Here is a 12,349-nt window from a genome sequence, read left to right as displayed (position 1 = left end):
TATGATTTCCATGCCTCTATGATATCAAGTTATCAGGTACAATCAGGCTTAAAAGGTATGGTTCTGAAATTCTGCAAGATATGACTTCTTAGCATGCTTATCCTGGAGTAGAAAAAGAAGTAGAGAAAACCTTGAGAGTCTCATTTGGCTGACTTTCTGAAGTTTGCTCAGCTGCCAAACTTTTGTTGTTACTCAACTGATATTTTAGCAATAATTATATTTATTATATAGTGGATGAATGCAATGACTTTTGGACTAGATCAGATCAGGGAAAAAAAAAAACAACCTTGGCATTCAGATGGGTATGAAATAGTTCACAGACAACATTTTTTAGCAATTTTTAATGCAATTTTGTGAGCTAATTTGTTCTCTAATAAAGGAATCCACGAGACAATAGAGCCAGGAAGAAAATAGACAGCATGGAGACATGGAAGAATGTTCTGAGAAAAGAAAGCTATATATTTCTGAAAATGCAAATGGGCCTTTTTCTTTACAGGTTTTGAAGGGGCAGCAAAATAAAACATTGAAGACTGAGACTAGTGAAGGCCAGAGTCTCTTTAGTCCCTTATTCCTGGTCATGGATGAAATTAACTTTTATGTTTATTCCATGGTTACATCTGAATAATGAAGCTAACCTTGCTCTTCAGGGCAGAGGCTGACTTTGTTTTTTTAAAGGATGTACAAAATCAGTCATGTTTGGGGATTTTTAGGAAACAAGTAATAGAAATAGGAGTACTGACATGGTCCATACTAACTTACTTTCCTGAAATTATCATATTTTTTAAGTTCTATGCAAATTTGAAATACATTCTAGTGATTTAAAAAAAAAATTATTTCAGACTTTGATCCATGAAGGTTTATTTTATTCACATTTTCCAGCTTTTGTGATAACTTAAGACCAACAAAGTGAGTGTTTTTTTTCTCTTCATTTTTTGAAAGACAGTTATGATTCTTATTGTGTCCATAAGACTTCAGGATCAATCCTTTAAAGCAAAATGGCTGTATCTTATCATGAGATGGCAAAAACTGTCAATTAGGTGTAGAGGAATTCGGAGAAGATGAGAACTCCTCACCTTCAAATTATAATATACAAATGTACATAGCAAAGAGGGAACATTGACTGTTTCTAAATACCAAGATCAGTTGAATACTGTAATTCTGTGTTGCCTTAAAGACAAGATCCACTCACTACTGTATATAACATTTAATCAAATACAAATGGTTCATGCTGTTCCTTCTTCCTTGATTTCTCTTCGCTTTATGCCTAGGGGAAACTTCCTCTCCTCTGCAAGTATATTAAAGTAAATATATATTCTCAGATTTCAGAGAGCAGTAATTACAGAATAGAGAGATCAAATTTCCACAGCTTGTAATTTTCATTACTTCATCCTTTGCTCAGTGATGTGAACAGACAAGCTCCAAAAAACAGCTGAAGCCTAGTGTGGAGGGTTAATTTTACCATGAGAAGTGGAGGAGGGGAGAGTAAGTGGGGTGGAAAGTGTTTGTGAATAGCTTCAGATACACAGAAGAGGGGGGAGAGGCAGAGATAGGGTTATAGCAGAAGTTGTTTTTTTTCATAAACCCAGAAATCTCTCTTCTGACTGCCAGACCCATCAGCAGTCCAGTTACACTGACTGGAGGATAAAAAATGGGGAAACAGCCTGGGGAAATGCTGGGGAAACAGCCCCCTCCCTTTGCTCATTTGAGGTGGTGTAGGGTGTCCTGTTCTCTTGTTCCTCAACGTGACAATATTATTCCTTAGAGTGAAATCTAATAGAAATGGCCCTAACAGATTTCGAGATAAATGTCTTCGAGAATGAGCAGAAATTATGTGAAAATTACCCACCTGTAAGCTGCTGAAATCCCATAGCCCTCACTCTTCCTTTTGAATTCAGTGGGGTGAGAGCACTCCATTTATTACTGTGTGATTGGTCATGTGTCCTCACCACCTATCTGATCCCAATTTATTTGTTGGACATTTAAACCCTTGTTTTTTTCATTCCCATCAAGAATGACAGTGAAGATAAATGAAGATAAACTAGATCTCTGCTTGCTTCAAAGTATTCCACACTTTCTCCTGAAATCCCTGCTCTGCCCAGAGTGAGAAAGACAGGACAGGATAGGATAACTGCTGTAGGATAATGAGTGTAATTTAGCCACTGTGAACATGATATTCCTATGGCCCTAATCTTACTCACTCATTTGATAATCCTAAGATCAGTGGGTTGTACTCTATGAAAAACCCAAAGCCCAAGAGCCTTTGTGGAGCAGTACACTATGGACAGGGAGGCAGCACAGAAGAAGTTCTCATAAAAAAAAAAAAAAAGGAAAGGAAAGGACTAACTAAAACTCCACTGAACCAAAAACTCTCTGTATAAATCTGCATTCTATTTTGAAGTTCCTGTCGGTCCTTAATCCTAGACTTTAAAGTCTCTCTTCACCAAGCAAAGGAAAATGCAAAAGAAAAGGATTATCTCAGCCTATAGCTCAATAAGTCCTTTAACACAGCGAAACCAAGTGACTGGACAACTGAGTCCTTCAGAGGAGGCAGTCAAGGTTCCTTCCAACTGAAAGGTTTGAAAAATAAGGTACAATTTCCTGCACTGTGAAGCATTCCTTGCATATGATACCCATCTGGAATTTGAAATGACTACACCTTGACTCTGGTAAGTTCCACTCCATGAAATACCAGCAGGATCTACAGTGCAAATGGTGGCCCCAAATGCCTTTGTCCTATCCTTCTCTCTTCCCCTCAAGTCTCTTCCTTCCCTTCATGTTGCACTGAGTTTATTCCTTCGTTGTTTTGTTTGTCTGCATTTCAGTTTTTAAGCTTGTCTAGGTGAGGAATGTCCTGTGTTCATCCATAATCTACACATAAGTGCCCAGCTGTGTGGGATGAGAACAACCAGCATCTCTGGTGTATCATCAGCTGGAGTTTGTAGCTATGGTTTGTCACTCTCTTCAGCTAGTAAACAAAGCATTTAGAGATGAAAGACGGGGAAAATAAGATCTTTATTCATTAGTCATACAATGTTCCTGACGTCAGTCACTCAAATTTTGTGCTTTGTTTGAGGTCTTGGCTCATCAAGAGTGGGGCTTTTCATGTGTGCATACAATGACAGGCAAAGTAGACATTCACTGTGTCACAAAAGACCATCTTGACCTGTTGTGTTGGATGTGACACATGATTTATTTGACACTTCTCCAAAGATGAGGCAATATCTCAGGTATTCCTAGCAGTAGAGCATTTCTTCCTATGCCTCACAGTTTGAATAGCAACTTGGGTTACAAAGCTGGAGATAGATAGCTCAGGGTGCTGAACTGCTCTATGTCTGCCACTTTGAAGGTTGTACTTAGGACATCCATTGTAGGACACCATCCTATAGCCCACTGAGAGCTTCTGTGTGAGCCAGTGTTAGGTGACCTGACACAGTGTGTCTTGGAATAAAGTCTGATTCCTGCTTTGATACTCATGTCTTAGTTCATGCTTGTGCTGCTTGTAGTACAATTATCTGTTAACCTCTGTTCAGGAAGAAACCTGTATGAAAATAAAACAGATATTCACACCTAAGGGGCAATTTGAAGATGGGGAAGGATGAAGTGACAGACTGAAGGGCAGAGGGCGGAATGGGATAGGAATACCTGAGCTGATAACATCATCTCAGTTAGTGGGATATACATAATAGCATGGTATCGAGTACTGGCAAGTTTGTCCTGTTTAGTGACCTCCATTCTGCATGAGACACATAAAGAAGAGAGTGGTTACAGATGATGTGGTGGATGCTTTGTCCCTGGAGATATTCAAAGTCAGGCTGGACAGAGCTCTGAACAACCTGCTCTAGCTGTAGGTGTCCCTGTTTATTGCAGAGGTGTTAGACTAAATGACATTTTAGGGACCCTTCCAACTCAAACAATTCTACGATATTATGAATATTCTGAGAATACCGGAATGGCTGAGGTTTGCAGGGATTTCTAGGTCCATCTGGTCACTCAGAAGTTCCTGTTCCTGCTCACGCAGGGACACCCAGAGCTGGGTGCCCAGGACCACATCCAGGTGGCTTTGAAGATATTGAAAGAATGGAGGCTCTATAAACAATCTGGGTAATCTGTTTCAGTCTGTAAATTCCCAGGGGATTCACTTAAATATACAAACTTGCCTTGGATGCAACATCCACTGCTGCTAAACTCATTAATTTAAGGAGGAATCAGCAATTCAGAAAAGATGAAGCTGGGTTCTATAGGTAACATTGCTTAGAAAGCTTTATAAAGACTTTTTTAAAATCAAGTGTTTGCCCATCCAGTGATGAAGAAGAAAACATAAAAAGAAGATACAAAGTAGGAAGGTCATGCTCTCCTCTCTCTTCTATGAACATTTTTGCTGAAGGGCTGCCAAGAACAGCGGGGCCATAGGGGCTGAATCAGCCGGCGTCATCGGACCCCAACTCGGAGCATCCTCCTCCCCTGGGGGGCAGCGCCGGGCGCGGTACTCCGGGACATCCCCATTCTTGGGGCCGTGTGTCTGCAGCCGCTGGATGGCAGCATGTCCCCGCTGAGAGACCGCTGGGGCATCCGCCCTCCTCCTTCCCATCGGCTGCCAGGCAGGAGGAGGCAGGGGTGGGGAGAAATAAGAGACAAAATTTATGTGTTTTCCTTTGGCGAAGTCCTCCTTAAAAGCAGAAGGAAAAGATAAGTGTTCTGGTTTGTAAATGCTCGGTGTTAAATGTCACGAAACAAAAAGAGCCGACAGGCATAGCAGGTTTTGAGGCATGGCATCCCCAAAATGTTGGTATGGGTCATCCAAGTCTGCCTCCATCACCTTCAGCCCCTAGTCTTGTGTTGGGTGGGGCGGTCCTGACACAAAGACTCCTCTGCTGTGGCAAGCAGGGGCAAAGAAGGACAGATTTGCTTCTAAATCGTCCTATGAAGCTGAGAGCAGCAATTTGTCCTGAAGAAACACACCCTGGTTGTAAGAATCTAGCAGACCCAAATCAGCCTTGCATGCTCCGGGCAAGAAAGAAGGAAGAGGACACACAGGCCTTTCTGTAACCTTTCCTCTTCCCCTTGCTCTTAGGCAGCCTGGGGCTGTCCAGATCTCAGCGGCTTTGAGAAGAGATTAGCCAGAGCACTCTGGGCTGCAGCTGCAGCTTCCTCCAGCCCCAGCCTGCCCTCAGGCTTTCCCGTCCCAATGGGAGCTAGGAGCAAAACTGCTCGACGTCAGTTCTATCCGAGGTCACTGCATCCTGCCAGAGAAGAACTGTGCTGGGCAGGACCCCCAGCCCCTCTCCTTATCTGCAGTTGTCACCTTTTGCACAGCGGTGACCCGCAGCTCAACCTGTTCTCTCAGACCACACAGCAGACCTGTCTTGCTGTGGGCTGATAGCAGCAGCCAGCAGGTCTTGGATATATTTATCTTGACCCTGCCCTTTAGAAAGGCATTGAGAGGGTCAGCATATTCTTCCTTGCTCATGCTTCTTGCCACGGCCATCTTTTTCCAGGCTGTTTCTGTCCACTTAGCTAGGTCATCTTCTGTCTCCAAAGTGGCAGAAAGGGGCTTTAGTGCTGTTTGAAATCCAACCCAAATTATCCTATAATTACCGTTTGTGCTTATAACAACATGAGGAATGCACTCCTTTGCCCCTGGGCACCAGTCCAGCCTGCCCCTTGCTTCCTCATCTGCTGCCATCCTCCACTCTATCAGAAGTGACTGCCAAAAGCAGGATCACACAGGAGCCATCCCGAATTCCCCCCTTGAACTCTGAAGGCTGGGGGCTGGGTCCTGTTGCAGCTGCTTGGATCCAAGGGCATTAAACTCGATTAACTGCAGTCTCAGAGGGCAGAACTGTGTGGAATGGGATCAATGAATCACCAGTACCAGCCGCAGTGCTGCTACCTCCTCACAGTCAACTATCTCCTCTATACAATTCTCTCTTTGCCATCTTGCACGGACAGACCACTGCTGAATGCAGGAATGCCCACATGGATGTCAATGTCTTGCATCACTCAGGAGGCCAGATCTGATGGCCCTAAATCTGCACAGTGTTTGGAATGTGATCCTCAGTCCAACAAGCTTGGAGGGCCTCACACACCTTTGCTGAGCCTGTAATGCCTGTGTCTCATGCTAGCAGAGATGGAGTTGATAAAATTGGCCAAATGCTGGCTTGAATGAAGTGGTATAAGTAACAGAACACTTGGAAAAAATTGATTGCTAGCTGTCATCTGCAACCAAATACAGACCTCATCTTTGATGCATGGATCAGTGCTATCTGTGGTCAGATGACAGGGAAGGGCTCACTGATGAGCATGTGGCCACTCAGAGAAGGAAAAAGTAAATAAATCACTGCAGCAGTGGTGGGGCCAGGCCAAGTCAGCTGAGCCCATGGCTGAAGTGGAGCTGATCAGATAGCCCACACACTGGGCTACCCAGGTGCAGAAGGACAGAGGTTGTGAAAGAGAGGGGCAGTGTGGTCAGTGCAGGAGGCACAGAGATGCCAGGAGGCAGTGGTAGCTGCTGGAGCAGGATTGGGCTGTGTACATCATGCACTTGGGGCAAATCCCCATCCCTGGAGGCATCCCTGACCATGCTGGGTGAAGCCCTGGGCAACCTGACCTGCTGAGTGGCAGCCCTGTCCACAGCAAGGCAGTGGAACTGATGGGCTTTGAGGTCTCTTCCAAGCTAAACCATTCTGTGATTCTATGATTCTGTGATACACGACTCTTGGCAGGCCCAGGAGGAGAAGTGGATGCTGCTCTATAAATCCATATCTGAGAACAGTGGTTGGCTCTACTGAAAACTGTCTGGGGTGTGGTTCAAACACTCTTCTCTCATAAAAACACAAGCACACTCAAAGAATGCTTCATCTGGGTGCTCTGTTTTTCCTTTTGCCCCAAAATGCCAGAAGTAGCCTCAAGGGGTAGTGAAAACTGAAAGGAAAATGTTGCAGCTTTTTAAAAAATATCAGCTGCAGTTTGGAGCAGCAGCAGCTAAAATCTAATTACAGTGCACACCCGGCGGTGTAAGGTGCCTGTGTTCTTGTTATAAAAAGAAGCTATAAAATCGTGGAAGAGTGAACAGAGGAGCATGTTTGACTCCAGGAATGCAAGCTCCAGCATGCTCTTAGCCTAGCCAGGCAGCTTGCTGAACAAGGGATATTCAGAGTTTCGGTCTTCTCAGCACCCTCCTTGCAGTTGTTTCAAATGAAAGACTTGTCACGATTTTTAAGCTGTGAGACATTTGCTATTTATGCAGGCTCCATCTCTCTCTTCCCTGACCTGAGATGGCCTCACAAAGTGCCAGCCTCAGCACTAAGTGGACCATATCTATCCCATGGCCCAGCCTCACTCGTGCCAACTGGGTTGGTAGGTGCATTATAAATAGCTCTCCTAGAAAGGTGTAACAGATAAAGGTTGACATTTGCACTCCTAAACTCCTCTGATATTAAAATTTCTCAAATTTTGCCTGAAGAGCCTGATGAAGTCTCCTGTCTTCAGCACTGTGTTCTTAGGGGCTGAGTATCTGGAAATCAGAGCAGAGTTGGCAGAAGTCCTTTCTAAAACAACAAGTTAATGAACATTAAGATAAAGAGTTTGGGAGGAAGAAAAATGGGTCTGGGTGACTTGGAATATGGCTGTTAATGTCAACTATCAACTACTGATTTGAACCATAGTGCTGTGCTATTTTCACCCAGATGTGAAAGACTGGTTATATTGAAATCATCACTCAATTTCTTTGAACCTTCTTTCAAACTCAGCAGCCCCATAGCTCAGCATCCCAAAAACCTAAGTCTTACAAGAATATGGTGGCTGCTATGTCAGCCAGGGTAGAGCTCAGATTTCAGAGCAAGGTCCTCTTAATTGAAAATCAATTGATTTCTATTTTTTGTTATGACCCACTACTACCGTTCCCTTGAAAGAAAAGTGCGCTTTTAATATTCTATTACAGAATAACAGAATTGTAGGGGTTGGAAGGGGCCTCTAGAGATCATCTAATCCAACCCCACTGCCGAAGCCTTAGACCAGGTTACAATGTTAGGTAATTTCTGAGGTCAAAACTAACTTTTAGATGCTTCCAGGTGGATAACAGTTTCTCAGAGGGTGTGAATGTAGAATGAGAATTAGATCCCTAGGTAGGATTCAGACACATTCATTCTTTGGTGGCTGGGAGGCAGGGCTCATGAACTTGATGTTCATGAGGGTAGCAACAAGGATGAGAGCAAGGGCAAGGCAGTGACTCCTGTGTCTTCTTACTTCATTTTTATTTTCTCTATATCTGTATTGTTTATGAAGTCTTGCAAAAGGAAGATTTTTTGATGTTTCTACTGATGTTAGCTGAGCAGGGTATAAATGGTGATTAAGGGAAACGAGGGAAAAATCCACCCTCTAACTTTTTTGTCCTATTTGGAAAAGAAATAAAGCACAAATTACTAGTGTAAAAAATAACTACATCCTCTTGGAACCTGAGCACAGAATTCTGAGTAAAATTCCCCCAGGTATAATACATTAAAGCACTCACTGATTTGCTTATCAAAACAAAGAATGAGTATGCACACGCCACAGGTGGGGAGTGGAGGTGTCTTCCTATGGAATGGAAACTCTTAGTTTGAGTCTGGTAGTAGATGTGTGCCAAAGGCCACTCTCTTCTTCTCCCCAACTGCTTCTGGTCCTGCAGGCTAGGAAGGTTCACATAAGCCAAACTGTGTTAGTCACATAGCCCGGTCTCATTTTGGTGCACATTAGCATTTCAGCTTTCATGGTGGATAGGCTTGAGATTGACCTTAGCCATGCAGGCTATCCTACCATTAATAAAATGGCCTTGAATTATCCAGAGCTGTAGTTTCCCAACTTTCCATAGAATCATAGCATCACAAAATCATTAAGGTTGGAAAGACTACTAAGATCATCCAGTCCAACCATCAGCCCATTGCCACCATGTCCACTAAATCATGTCCCTTAGTGTATCTACCTTGTTCTTATTGTGTTTAGTACACACTGATCTCATGCTCTGGCTCTCACGTGACACCGAATTGCTTTGTACTCGTTTTGTTTTTTTGTTTGTTTGTTTTTCTGCTAATTTCCTTTGCTTCTGTTCCTTTACCTGGCACTGGCAAAATACAGAGCAGACGCAGAGTTTTGAATAGCCATTTGGGAAGAAATCACTGGAAGTTTAAAGTAGAGTCAGAAATAAGAAGCAGATACAGTACTCACAGTTTTCCCCTTTGTCTCCCCAATCTCTGTTGAATTTCAGTGGCACTTGCAGCATAGGCCATTCAATCCACTGTAACAGGTGGGACGAGGCTGCTCCATCTTACACTTTTCTGTACAGTTAAATTTTACAGGATGAAATGTCAGTCCTGGATATTCCGTGTGCACTGTTGGGGACCAATGGTGCTTGCCATATATCACAAACTCTGACAATTTGTTCTGATCACGGATAATCTAAGGAGTTGGTGTTAAAACAATCCCCACTTTTTATTTCACCACTGACCTAGTTTGGTAATTACAACATTACTGAGTCACTCTTGTGTTTGGCAATGGATGTCATATGTTTGAGTGATGAGTAGCCCCAGATGTTGCGTTTCACTTTATTTAACATGAACTCATGTGAATTCAATAACATCTAATCTACCAAGCACTGAATGAATCACGCAGAACAGTTTGTAAAAATCCTGGATATAGCTTCAGAGTACGCAAGCTATTTTCCTGGAAGAAGTTGCATAGAATTTCATTAGCTGCATGAATCTGGTAGGAAGCTCTTCATGTATGATGTATTGCTTCTCTGGGATTTTTAATGTGTTGTGAAAGTCTGCTGATGTAATGCTTGTCCTTTAATATGACATTATAAAAAAAAATAAGTGAATTTATTTTTATCCTGAATGGGTTTACTTGGAAAATATTAGCACCAACATAGTATTCTTGTATAGCATCTCCAGCTGATTTTATGTTGCTGAACATTTCAGTTGGTATGCTCTGACATCAGAGCATATTCAGCCTTGCCAGACAATTTAGCAGTTGTCCTGAGAGGATCCTTCAGGGAAAAGAGATAGCTCATGGAAAAATATCTCATCCTTCACAAGATGAGCTTACCTTAATGGAGATCATAGAGAACTAAGAGTGAGAAAGAATATCCAGGATATTTTGCAGCATTCTATGTCTTGGGATAGGACATGATATTTTAGAAAGTTGTCTATTTCCTATACTGTGCTGTAGATGTTCAACAGTGACCACAAACAAACTAGTATAAGCCTAGTTTGTTTGGTTTTCATGTTGATTAAGGGTTTGAGGCTGTTGTTCAGTTTACTTCTGTTATAACTCTGACCTTTTATTTTTTAAAATTATTGTAAAATCATCCCTCACTGAGATATCATTTATACAAAAAAGATGAGAACAAGACCAAAGATCTTAAATGTATGCCTGTCATGTCCTTGCTCAGAAAGTCTCTCTATATACTGTATTTCACGTGGTCAGAGCCAAGTAGCCAAGACATGTTTAATCTCCACCAAATTATCAGGGAACTATAAACTCCCTTTCAAATGGGAGCACTGACCCAATTATGTTTTCCTCTCTGCTCTCTTTTTGGTACCAGCAACAAATTGAATCTGCCTCTTATCATAGCAGGATTTGAAGAACCACTGTAGGGTGACAGAGTTTTGGTTGGGTCATTATGTGGGTTATCTTTTCCATATTGCTTCAGACCTTTGAACCAAACAAGTCACAACAGTGTTTTTATTTCTAAGAAGCACTGTGCTGGAATCGGGTTTTCCTACCATCGTGGCGTGTATTGTTCCAGAGTAGGAACAGAAAGTTGTCTATTTCATAAGCTGCCAGGTGTGCTGTTGGTCAGTTTCTCCCTTGGGTATGCCATGTATATGCGTCAAGATTCAGCTGAGCAGAGTTTTTCATTTAGAAACAAAAATCATTTTTAGAAATGGCAGAGAACGGATCATTTCCTACCTGAATAATAAGGGATGTTTTCTTGATGAAAATACTTTTTAAATAGTCAAAGAACATAGGCAGAACAGACAGGAACAAACCTTGTCTGTGAGGTACCAGACTGGAAAGCTGTCACATTAGTACTAGCTACTATCTCAGCTTTCATACAGCTTCCATCATAAATGTTTAATTCAGTTTTTTCTTCGATTACATCCTTGCATGGATAGACAGGGAAAAAATGTCAGCCTTGCAATGTACTTTGACATGCTAATTTCCATGGGATAAAAATCTTGGAAGAAGCCTCTCTGGAGCAAGTGCCGTCAGTAAGTAACTAAACTGATGAGCTTTTAAAGAATTAATGACTTCATAAAGCTGTTTTTCTAAGGGTGGTTTTTGATATTTTATTGGGATCTCTTGTGTATTGTTTTTGTTCCAAACAACCTAGGTTCAAAGGCAGATAAATATGAAATTTTAAAATGATATTTCAGAATACTTTGCAAATATTATGTCCTTATGTCTTTAAAGCTGTACTGTCCTGGTCCAGTTGATGAGGAAACAAAAGGCACTAAGAAAAACACTGATTACTGAAATGTGAATAAGAACCTTTTAAGATAAAGAACACAAGTGGTGTTTTAAGTTAAATTCCTCTGTCCATATCAAGTTCCTCTAGGAAATATAAAGGCTGAAATGAATTTTGAATATTCAACGCTTATTCCAAAAGATCTTTCCAGACTATTCTTTGAAATTAAATGTCTGAGACTTATAGAGAATTATAGAATCATTAAGACTAGAAGAGACCATCTAGTCCACCTGCCCACCTGCCACCAATATTGCCCACTAAATCATGTCCCTCACTGCCACATCTCCACAGCTCTTGAGCACCCTCAGGGATGGTGATTCCACCACCTCCCTGGGCAGCCTCTTCCAGCCCCTAACCACTCTTTCAGAAAAGAAGTTTTTCATGATATTCAGTCTAAACCTCCCCTGCTGCAACTTGTGGCCATTCCCTCTCAACCTATTATGTATATAATCACCTGTATTTTCCAAATGCCTATATGTAATTTGCACTGGTTATTTGTGTTTCAGTCTGTTGCACAGGAAGGTGATAACTGTGACACTGAAAGCAGGCTGTTCTGTAGTAGTGAATTGTTCATATCATTTAATATAATTTGGTCCAGTCAACCACAAGGATAGTCATACAATGAACACAAATCCCTGGATGTGTAGGACTTTGCATCTTGCCTCCATCAGTTCTTTTGCTGTGGAGCATATAAATCTCCTCTGCTCAAATTTTCTTAAAAGTAACCAGCCCATTTCTCACCTACTATCTACCTGTTCAGTACAGACAGACTGAACAACTATCTCTTTTAAGTAGGTAACTCCTAACATTTAAATACAGAGAACCAGTGTCACCCTTGCTTCA

At 41.9% G+C, this 12,349-nt stretch overlaps 1 long non-coding RNA gene across 1 annotated transcript; it reads right to left on the bottom strand.

Moving 5' to 3' along the window:
• Positions 1–4,503: 4,503 nt before the first annotated feature.
• On the bottom strand, positions 4,504–9,659 carry LOC136059003 (uncharacterized). Its single transcript, XR_010623174.1, has 3 exons — positions 9,202–9,659; positions 8,545–8,666; positions 4,504–4,591 (listed from the first exon to the last, which is right to left on the bottom strand). It is a non-coding gene; the product is annotated as an uncharacterized LOC136059003 (long non-coding RNA).
• Positions 9,660–12,349: the final 2,690 nt, after the last annotated feature.

This window comes from Cyrtonyx montezumae, unplaced genomic scaffold (genome assembly GCF_038088225.1).
Source record: "Cyrtonyx montezumae isolate F1298 unplaced genomic scaffold, pur_monq_1.0 scaffold_8, whole genome shotgun sequence".
NCBI classification, from domain to species: domain Eukaryota; kingdom Metazoa; phylum Chordata; class Aves; order Galliformes; family Odontophoridae; genus Cyrtonyx; species Cyrtonyx montezumae.
Note: the sequence above shows the minus strand (reverse complement) of the source record. Positions and strands in the feature narration are given on the sequence as shown.